The 11,663-nt window shown below is 32.1% G+C and overlaps 1 long non-coding RNA gene across 1 annotated transcript; it reads right to left on the minus strand.

Annotated features, from left to right (window-relative positions):
* Positions 1-4,392: 4,392 nt before the first annotated feature.
* LOC114580829 lies at positions 4,393-6,835 on the minus strand. Its single transcript, XR_003702419.1, has 2 exons — positions 6,525-6,835; positions 4,393-6,357 (listed from the first exon to the last, which is right to left on the minus strand). It is a non-coding gene; the product is annotated as an uncharacterized LOC114580829 (long non-coding RNA).
* Between the last annotated feature and the right edge of the window lie 4,828 nt (positions 6,836-11,663).

Below are 11,663 nucleotides of genomic sequence, written 5' to 3' on the forward strand. Positions count from 1 at the left end.
TACTCAACAATCAATTTTAATAATGTATAATACTTTATTTATATGTAGAAATATATGTGCCCACATATAGAAATTTCCCAACACAAGTCTATCCAGACCTATCCATGTCTGCTCATCAGCATTTACTATGTTTAAAAAACAATCAAAAAGATAGGAATAAATTCGTTATACTCAACAATATATGAAAAGATAGGAATAACAAAGTTCAAAAAAAAAAAAAAAAAAAAACTTTTAAGCTCAATAAGCTCACCTTATTAAAGCTCAATAAAATGTACTGAGCTCTTAACTCACTTGAGCAACATAAATAATTTTCTATCAATATAATTAAAATATAAAATGATGCAAAGTTGCAATAGAGTTACGTTGTATTTATTATATTGAATGATGAAAATAAATATGATAATACAACTTCTAGTATTAAGGTTGTGCTGTTAAAAAGAATATGTAATTCAAAAGTATTCAATATAAGAGGATATCATTGCCTTAAAACTACAATTTATAAAATTATAATAAGGCTATGAATGTTATATGATTCAAGCGTTGGATAGTAAAAATATTATTGACTGAAAAGTTAAGGGTAATAGGGATGAGAATTTTAAGATGAATTTGTGACAATATTAGGAAAGATAATAATGCACCAATTATATTAGAGGAATTGTGTGAGTGTCATCCATTGAAGATAAGGCAATAGAAAATAGAGCTAGGTAATTTGTAAATGTACAACAGTAGATAGAAAATGCATTTTTATTAGGTGGTTAAATAAAATTAGTATTGAAGCCTTAGGAAGGGGAATGATATACCTAGGTAATATGGGTAGAAATTGTTTAAAATGATCCATGAAGAAAAAAATTTTAACACCTTATGTAACACTCTAAGGAGATAAATGAAAAATGAGGATTCATAAAGATGGCCGCAAATAGATGATATCGGGCCTCGCGAAGATAGCTTAATTTCATCATAACTTTTGAACAAACCCACTTCTCATTTAAACTAGGATTTACTACAGGTAGTGTCTTTGCACAATGGCCATCAAATGAGGCTATAAATGGTTAAAGGAGGGCATGCTGTGCTTTCAGATTGCTGCTTGCCAATAGTAGTCAAAATAATCTATTACAAGATATTGTGGTGAGCATATTGCAGAACAAATCTTGCCTAGAGGCTTTTTCCATGTTATGCAAAAAACCTCATAGGATTCACTTAACAAACCACCTTTGCTACTTGGATATTGAGATATAGGGCAGAAACAGTAGTCCCATGTTGCATGGAAATTAATCAAGAAAAACACACCAAACAGAGATGTTTTCATGAAAAGAGAAATACAGGTCCATTTTTACCCGAGAGGATGTGAAGAGTGGGAAATATAATTTCATCATCATTATTAGCCTTATCCAAAACTATTTAGGATCATCTTTATAAATTCTCTTTTTTTGTGTGAGTGTGCACGTGTGTGCGCACGCATGCACGCATGTTTATATATATATTATTTAAGATTTCTATATTAGGTGTTGGACTTAGCTTTATGTAAATCTTTGTACGTAACTTTTGTTATCATTACATTTGTTCTACCCTTAACCTTCATAATTCTTTAAGATTAATTCTATCTACCTGTAATGTTGATGTTGCCTCCTTTGTATGTTGCATAACATACCAACATGAAAACTTCGCATCACAACTTTATTTAATGCTCTCTTTCCCTAATGTTTCAACATTTTCAAGCAATAAGTGGAATGAAGGTAAAAGGAAGATTCACAAGGAACTAATAGAGCATTTCAAGGCAACTTAACATTCAGAACGCATAGCTCAATCAAGCTTTGGGCTATATAGCAAATTTGATGATCCAGGTGCTTTCATCTATAATGGTAAGCGCTTTCATCTATAATGGTAAGCACTGAATGATGCAGACATCCAACCGTCCATGCCTATTCGAGGAGGAGCTGAAGATCGACGGCTGAGATCCCTTCAATTTATCTTATTTTATTAATTGTAATTTTTATTTAATTATGCATTTTTCTGTTTTACCCTTACTTAAGGGATTTGTTTTATGTAAGCCCAAGGGGCAAAATTGTCTTTTAGTTTCTTTTAAAGCCTATATATAGAGACATTTGCTCTTGTATTAGGATGATGGATTATTAATAAAATTTGTGTTTTTGCACTTGTGTTCTTTGGGAAGAACGTTAGTGAAATCCCTATGGGAGGGATTTGGAGTTGCCACCAGCCGCAGGATGGGTCCGGGCTCGTGGCGTGAAGTCCCTTGGAGAAGGGCAACGTAGTACCCGTCAGCTGCAGGATGTGTCCGGGCTCGCGGTTGTATCTTTAATATTTTGTCTCTTGTTTTTTATTTTCTCTTTTTCGTTTTTATCTTCGATCTTCTTTCTACAAACCAAAGCCAAGATTGTTTGTCTCAAACAGCAGTTTTCACTAATGAATACTGCCTAACCATGCAACATCTTACTAAAGAATCTCATCAGCACCTCATGCTTGTAGTTCATGCTTAACCCTAGTTCATAGACTTGTCCTACACTTAAGTACTGCATAAAACTTAATTTGATAGCTATGTAAAGCAATTGCTTCTATGCGAGCAATTATATGAAAAACTTTGATGGCTAAGTCAAGCAATTGCTTTAATGCAGGAAGAAAGAAGGCAATGGTGTCAATATAAAAAAAGCTGACCAAAATTTCTCATGAGATATTGTTGAGATTTGGAGAGTTATGGGAGACAATACAATGATTGTAAAAGATGCCAAATGATTGTAAAAGATGCATTTTGACATCAATATTTAAGAACAAAGCCAATGTTCAAGATTATGCAACCTATATAAGAATCAATTTTATGAGTTATACAATGATGTTATAGGAGCAAGTAATAGAACAACGACATAGAAAAATTGTATCAATTTTGAAGAAACCAATTTGGTTTCATGCTAGAAACATCTGCTATGGAAATACTTTTTATGTCACGAAAGTTAATGGAGAAGCATAGAGAACAAAGAAAAGACCCTGATATGTTTTTCATTAAACTTAAGAAGGAATGATTAAGGTTTAATGTGGAAAGGTATGTGCCAGTGATATGTTGACATTACTAAGGATATGTATAATGGATTATTAATGAATATTAGTTGTTATGGATAAAGAGTTTTCAGTTACTATAGATTTGCATCAATGATCAACAATGAGTTCATATATTTTTCAATTATTTGTAGAGATACAAAGAATATTCAAAGTGAGGTGACTTGATAGGTATTTTTTTTGCAAATAATCTAATTCTACTTGATGAAACATCCACTTAAACTAGTGAGGAAATAGAACAATGGTTGAAAAATTTAAAAGATAGAAGTTCTAGAATTAGTGGAAGAAAGATCGAGTATATAATATATAATTTTAGTGAGAAAGATTTAAAAATTATCATTAAAATATTATTAAATGATAAGATGATACTTTAGCGTAATAGGTTTAGATATATTGGATATATTATACAAAAGAAATGAGACGGATAAGAATTTAACATCTTGATTTATGATTGGATGGTCAAATGCCTCAAGCATTTTGATTGATAAGAGAATATTATGAAGGCTTAAAGATATATCTTATAAATCAACAATTTGACTGGCAATGTATGGATCTGAATATTGAATTGTAAAAAGGTTATTGATATATAAATTGAATGTAATGGAAATAATAACATTAAGATAGATGTAGGAAAAAAATAAAAAGAATATATTAAAGAATGATTATATTAGAAGAAATGTTAGAGTAATTGATGTGAAACCAACATGCGTAGGAGCTCATTAAGACAATTAAGAAGGATTAAACAATTTAATTTCACTTGAAAGCTTATTGTCGAGACAAGATAATTCAATAAAGATTCTTGGTTTTCAACTCGCTTAGGCGAAGGAGTACATGTAAATTAACTAATCCTCGGAGATAAACAAAAATAGTAGCAAAGCTAAGAGCTATTAAACAACAATCCAAAATTTAATAATGAGAAATTTCACCTTGGGGATTATTCACTCGACTACACTAGGCTTGGCGAGAGAAGATTTTGCAACTAGAATTGAGATCACCACTAGGAAGAAGATGCCGGAAGTCTTTGTCCACGGGAAAGTAGAAATTTAAAATTCAAATTTCAAATTTGGGTATGAGGTGGAGATGGGGTGGCCGGGTGAGGGGGGGTGCGACGGCAGGGTGGTTGGCCGGGGCCGGGGATGTGGCCGGCGGTGGACTTCCAAGGGGGGCGGCGACAAGTGGAGATGGGAAGGAGATGGATACGAATACGAACGAGAAGATAAAGAAAATAAATCTAATCACGAATCGCGGACTCTTCCAACGATTGGTGGGCCTTACGAATTGCTCCCCTTGAGCTCTCTTCCCTCTCAAGCACTCATGCTAGAAAAGTAGAAACAAACATAGCTTTTCATTCATCATTCATTAGTTCAATACATAAGAAATGACCATATATATAGGCCTCAAAATGACAACGGAAACAAAAGACTAAAATGCCCCTTGGGCTACAATAGAGACCAAATACCCATAAGGGTAAAAATGGAAAAACTAAAATAAAACAAATTACTACATAACATGACAAAATAAATAAAACTCCTGATCGTGGCCGTCGATCTCCGGTGTCTCCGATGGCACACATGTCGAAATTGCTGACGATGTCCTCATCAATAATATTCATTGAAGATGCAAGTGAATGAAAATAGATATAGGTCATTTGGACATGTGCAACAAAGGGTAAAAAATACACTCTTTAAATAAATTGATAAAGTTAGTGTTGGAGAATTATAAAGAAAAACTGGTAAACAAGATTACAAGGAAAGCAATTGTTCAAAATGATTTATGAAGAATATGTTTAACATTTTATACAACATTCAACAAGAACGAATGCTGTAGAATTCAAGTTGGATTGAAGTAGAGGAATGCAACGGGCTTGTTGTTTGATAGAAAAGTCCCCCACAAACTTAAGAGAAAATTCTATAAGATGATGGTGAAACCTGTAATGCTTTATGGTGCAGAATGTTGGCCATTAAAAGAGAAGCATAATATTTAGTGAAGTGTTGCAGAGATGAAGATGCTCAGGCAGATGAGTGGCATCATATGCTACTAGACAGCATGAATATGTTGCTTGCTTGAATGCACAACTTCCAAGCTTAATTTGACATTGTTTTCTTATGTTGAATTATGCTGATTTGTCAAGTAGAATAGATGACCATTTTCTAAAATCATATTAAAATTTATTTAAATTGCTGCAACAGTCATGATTATTTGATAAACAACTACTATCTAACTAATATGAGTTGATTCAATGACTTGAATGAATGCCATAAAATCATAAATAACATATCCTAATCTATTGAATAAATAAATATTCTAATTAATTATAAGATAAAAAGCTAAAATCAATAAAATTGCTTTTTCTGAAAAGCCATCTAATTTTTCATTCTAAGCAAACTACTCTTCTGCTTTCAGACAACTGAACATTTTCTCACAATTGTTTTTTCAAACATCCTAAAACTTCTTCTATTGCTCCAAAAAGTGGAAGCGGATAGCATAAAATTATGTCAAATAGTATATAGGCTTTATTTGGTAGCCTTTCCATGCTTAACTTTTCGAAAAGCAATTTTGATTAATAGAAATGTGCTTGAAAACTCCCTATTTTGCACGAACAGCTTCTCTAAGGCATAGAAATATGATAATTTTATTTTATACAAGACTGTAAAAACACAACAAAATAACACGAAAGAAATTATACCAATTGAATGTAGGACAAACAGCAAATTGTTAAAACAACCGGCATCTCAAGCTATTACCTGCCCTGGTTAGCCTTGAAAAGGATGAAATCCTTTTTCTTTTCTTTACTTCAGAAAGAACTGGCACTGAAGAGACAATGTTAGTATAAAGATGGATTGCCGTATCTCATCCCCTCCAACGCCAAAGCAAGAGAGCATCTCCAACCGAAAATCTCATGTTTCACTCCAAAATGCCGTGAAGCTACAAAATGCTGCCATTCATCTCCAATTGAACTCCATTTTTCACACTTTTGGAGGTAACGGTACTCTCTTCACAGACCTATCGTAGGCTGACTTTCCTGGCTCAGATAAGCTATTCTCATTCGATCTGAATCCCAATCCAAGTTCGGTAGAGAGGTAAAAATGGCCGAGATGAACAGTGCAACGCCAATATTGACGTCCCACTGTTCACCCACAGCCAAATAGAGAGAAATTTGAGGTTAGGCTGGAGCTGGCCAGGGACGCCACGGTTGGAGATGCGTGAAATTCTACGCCTTTTCTGTTATGCCGCAATATAAATTGGAACATAACCCTATTTCAGAATTTTCTCCCCGACCACAAAGCTGACCTAAGACAAATTAATCAAGCAGGAACACCTTAATGTCGACTGCTCCCAAAACTAAATTGGAAAAAAATAAAAGGAATTGAACAAAAAAAAGAAAAAAAAATTCAAGATTTGGATGTTAGAGAGGGGGAAATCCAAGAAATGATGAGGAGGTGTTGAGGAGCGAAAACCTTTATTTTTCTTGGGGTCGAGGGCCGATGCCTTATACCCTCTGCACCTAATATATTCCAGTTTCCCTTGAAGACGGCAACCGGAAACTGCCTTCTTGATATCGGCGGCCACGGCGAGGGACTTGTGCTCGGCAGCAGCAGGCTAGTGTGTCGCGGCGACCGCCCATGACAGATCCGTTAAGCTGATACATCAGAAATCTGGAAATTTGGCTTTTCATGCATCGGATGTTGAAGAAATTGTGAAATTTGGCTTTACATAGTCTAGTAGGCCTCCTTTGCTTCGGCATTTTTTTCCCTTCTTTGCACAGAAATAATTTTTTGGTAGCTATTTGGATGGATACTTCTATAAAAATGCTTTTTATAAAAAAATTTATTTTTTTTACTATTTCGAAAAGCTTTGGACATTTGATTTTCTTTTGAAAAACTCTATTTTCTTAATCATTGTTGATTTGTTTCTAAAACTATCTTTTACAAAACGAGAGGAAGAACCAAACGAAGTAGAAATCGTGATAATCATGTTAAATTATTATGTGCGAACTCCTAATGAAGAGGATTGTCCGGATTATTGCTTACTATTAATTTTAAAATTTTCAGTAAATACTCAGTAAATAAGCAGCCAATTAACAAAAGTTAGCACATACTTAATCAATATTCAACAAAAACTTATTAAATACTTAGCAAATACTCACAAATTTAGGTTATAAAATGAATGAGACAATGGAGAATGAGGTATGAACTTATAACAAGAGCTTAGAACCTCGTTTAAACCTTATTCTTGCATTAAATCATTAATCTTAAAAATCATTAGACATCGTATTAATTATCACAATCTTGTTTGAATAATGTTCGAATCAAGATAAACTCTTATTTAAACATGTTCAAAATTTAATTGAGTATTGCTAAAAGTGATTCGAATGAGGTTTAAATATGGTTCTAAATAAAATCATGTTTCTTTTCATTATTTATTAATAAGCTCTAGTTAAATAGTTAAAATAAAAGGCAGATGTAATTCTTCCAATGTAGATCCTGGAATGTGACATTATATGAATTAATAATACTTAAATATATCAAATATAACCAATCAATAAAATTATATCAATACTTAATTTCATTATAACATTAGTTACTTGATAAATCGTTACAAACTCAAAAATCATCCTTTTACATCACATATAATTATATTAAATAGTTTTACAACTATGAAAAAGCACTAATTTGAGTATAAATAATGTGTCTACGGCCCTCAATAATTGAATGAAAAGTTAGTATTAAATTTTTTATTATGAATACAATCATTCATTGTCCTATAAATAAATGAAGGAGATGAATGCAGAATTATGCATTATAAAATGAATCACATTCAAATCTTATTTGAATGAATTTCAAATTATGTTCAAGTTTTATTTGAATGATGTTGGAACGAGGCCTTAACCATGCTCAAATGACGTTTGAAGGAACTCTTATGCTCTCTAAATTTCATGTGTGCATAGGAAACATTTATAAATAGGTCAAAGTTAAAGGAGGCTACTATAAAGTTAAAACTAAAGATGCTTTAGGAGGTTGACATAAAAATAAAAATATATTCCCTCCTCAAGCTGTCAAGCATCTACATTATTTACTTCATATTAGTCTCCTCTAACTTCAACATATCTTTATGATTATTTTTATGTATTTGAAATAGCATAGCAGTTAGTTCAAATCATGCTTAAACATATTTAGAACCACATTCAAACAAGATTTGAACTGGATTTGAATATGATTCAAATCTTGTTCAAGAATGCTCAAAACCTAGATTCAAAATGAATGTTTGATCCTTGTTCAAATAAGGATCAAACTTATATAATAATTATATATAAAAAAAGGATCAAACTTGTATGTGATGTTAGAATTTAATTTTTTTTTAATTCAAGATTCTTCTTAACTTCATTCCTATTATAATTATGGATGGATGACTACATTGAGACTTCCAAAACCAAAAAAAGATGTGTAGTAATTTTTGTTTATTTGAAGGAGCTCATAGTGAGACTTTAAGACAAAGAGATCACTCAAAGAGAAATATTGATTGGAAGGAGATGGTGCTTGGAAAGAAGATGCTTCAACAACTAAATGTTTTGAGCATTTACAATCTCACTAAAGCATATGCCTTAGCTTGATGTCACAATGGTAATTTTATATGAAAGCATATGGCTCTAAGACCTTTAAAACCTTACCTTTTCTCTTCCCTCCATCTCTCTCTCTCTCTCTCTCTCTCTCTCTCTCTCACTACAGGAAAAACTCTCTCCCTCTCTCTCTCCCCCCCCCCCCCCCATAACTACCTACCCTGAATCTTGGAAAGATGAAAATTAATTTTTGTGAAGCTTTTAGAATTGAAAAGTAGCTTATGTTTTTTTTTTCATAATTAGTTAAAAATAACTCAAATTTTGTTCAAAATAAATTAGAGTTTGTGGATATTATGATAGGTCACTACTTTTAATTGCATAATTGGATATTATAACGTTGTTATTGAGAGGGGCCTAATAATGACAAAAATAATTTGACTTGAGTCAAAATATACTTAAATTAAGCACTCATAAATCACATAATTCCAAGATCAATAAGGCATATAGAAGTCCAAAATATATAAAATAACCATAAGGAATCAATTAAGATTGTCCAATTGAGTGTTAAGGGTTATTGGCATAAATTATGAAGAATTACATGATATAAATATGTGATTAAGTAATATTTCTTCACATTCATGTGAGGACCTTTTGTAGAAAGAATTGTAAGACCTAACATTCATTAGATATGTTAGTAAGATGTTGACGATAATCACCGACCAATATTAATAACTATTTTCACCATCAATATAATGGATATCAATCTTCAACCCTGGCTGACACTCACCATTGACACTCATTTATTCTAACTACAGATTAATACAAATGCTTGCTATCATCATCATCATACACAACCTTTTTTCACAATCATCATCTCATTTCCTTGAAATAGGCAGTTGAATGATGCATGTTATCATTTTCACTTGACATTAGTTATTCATTCATACTTAACATTGCCATAGTCAAAAGCCAATCTTAAACTGATGTCCAAACTTGCCATCACAATCATTAGACGTCATCCATCTACTAGTGCTACTGCTTGCCATCATAACCAGCTAACACTTACAGACTAGCAACATCCAACATATGCCTTCTTAGATTTACAATCTCCTCTTCTATAAAGAGACCAACAACTCAATTGTACCAACATCAATTTCCCTCCATGCTCATTTCTAGACTATAGTTGATATATAAGAAAGAATAAAGTCTGAAATCCACCGACATTAGACACCTACTCTCTTGGTTATTGGAGACGTAGTGGGGTTATATCATATAATGTAACCTGAACTTTGACATTTCCTCATTATTTGTTTTCCAGCATAAACTTTCCGGATCATCCAACCTCCTCTTTTATAAAAAAGATGACAAGCCAAACTAAATATTAACCAATCATTGATGCTCTATATTAACCATCACTAACATCCATGTCAAAGAGTAGCATTCATTAGATATCACAATCCAATTCAAGCTTTTATATTAGTTAATCTCCTCTCTGATAAGAAGAATGATCAAATTAGTCTGCCCAATGTTATTGAACTATGATCATTTTTATCGATTTTCACCTAATGCCTACCACAACTAATGTCCACTGCCTATCAACCATCGACACCTAACAACCCCATCGACATCTAACAACCGTCTTGATAATAGTCAATCTTCTTTTCTATCAAGAGAATGAACAAGCTGACTGCTCATTATGATTCGATAATACTTCAAACGCTCTAACACTACTGCTATCAATACAAGAGACATTATTGTTCCAACATACAACATATATGTACATACTTAGTGAGTATTATCTTTAACATGAGAGAAGGATCCAAATATTGCGTCACTGGCCTGCCCTTATAACAAAAAGAAAAATCCAAACGGCTACAGTTCATACTCACATTATCTTATCACAGTACAGCGATAGAGAAAGATTTGTCAAATCCGAACAATAATGATGGCTCATTTTTGTTGCGTGGGCTGCATAAATTTAAGACATAAATGTCAATAAGAGATCACAGATCTCTTACAGTCAGTATTCTATAAAAACTGAAACATTACTCAAACAATACTTGCGTTGACGCCATGAACGTCTTCATCAATTTTCTTCTTTTGGTTTTTGTACCAACACCATTATTATTTTGTTCAAAACTTTTTGCATTCCCATACTTGTAAATTTAGTAATTTACACATAAAGCTGACGTTTTCATAGTAAAAAAAAATAGTTAGTAAAATTTTTTTATTTAAAATATATATTTTAGGCAGCCCATTTTGGTCTGTTGAAGTCGCTGCTGGTTTAACTTTTAATTATATGTGCGTATGAGTTTATTTTAATTGAACTAAATGTTTCTTTAAAAAAAAAAGATTTTGTAATCGATATTTCAAATTTTTTATTTTTAAAAGTTGTTTTTTTCGATTAACAATTTTTTAATTTTAGTTGAGAAAGCGGCATTTAAAAACAAAAAATAGAAAAGTTTAAGCTACCCTAAACATAGCCTAAATAGATATGATATTATGGCTTCGTTTGTGATGGCTTCTTACTGCTTCTTAAAGCAGCTTTTACATACAAAAATTAAAATATTTGTATTAGAAAGCAGTTTAAGAAGTAGTAAGAAAGCTGTCTCAACTGAAGCCTATATCTAGGACTCTTAGGCTATGCATATGTTTGGATGGCTACTGTATTTTCTAAAAGTGATTGTGAAGCTGTTGTGGGTAAAATTATTTTTTAAAAAGCTATTGTTGATATTATAAATATATATTTTTTAATTAAAATTGAACATATACTTCCTTAAAGCTAACATATATTAGCAATTCTTGTAAGAAAAAAAAACAAATTCCCGATACAAAAATATTTAAAAAGTAGTAAGAAAATAGCAGTCAAGCAGATTGAGATTGTGATAAAAAAAATAAAATAAAAAAATTGTCCCAAATAAATCCTTATACATGCCTAAAGCTGGAGTTTTTATTTGGTCCGGTGCAAGGACCTAGAGGAAGGTTCGGTTTTGCCTAAAAAAGTGCAAATACCGAGTTTTTTGAAAAAATATCGAGTTTT

This window comes from Dendrobium catenatum, unplaced genomic scaffold, assembly GCF_001605985.2.
Source record: "Dendrobium catenatum unplaced genomic scaffold, ASM160598v2 fragScaff_scaffold_1338, whole genome shotgun sequence".
NCBI classification, from domain to species: Eukaryota; Viridiplantae; Streptophyta; class Magnoliopsida; order Asparagales; family Orchidaceae; genus Dendrobium; species Dendrobium catenatum.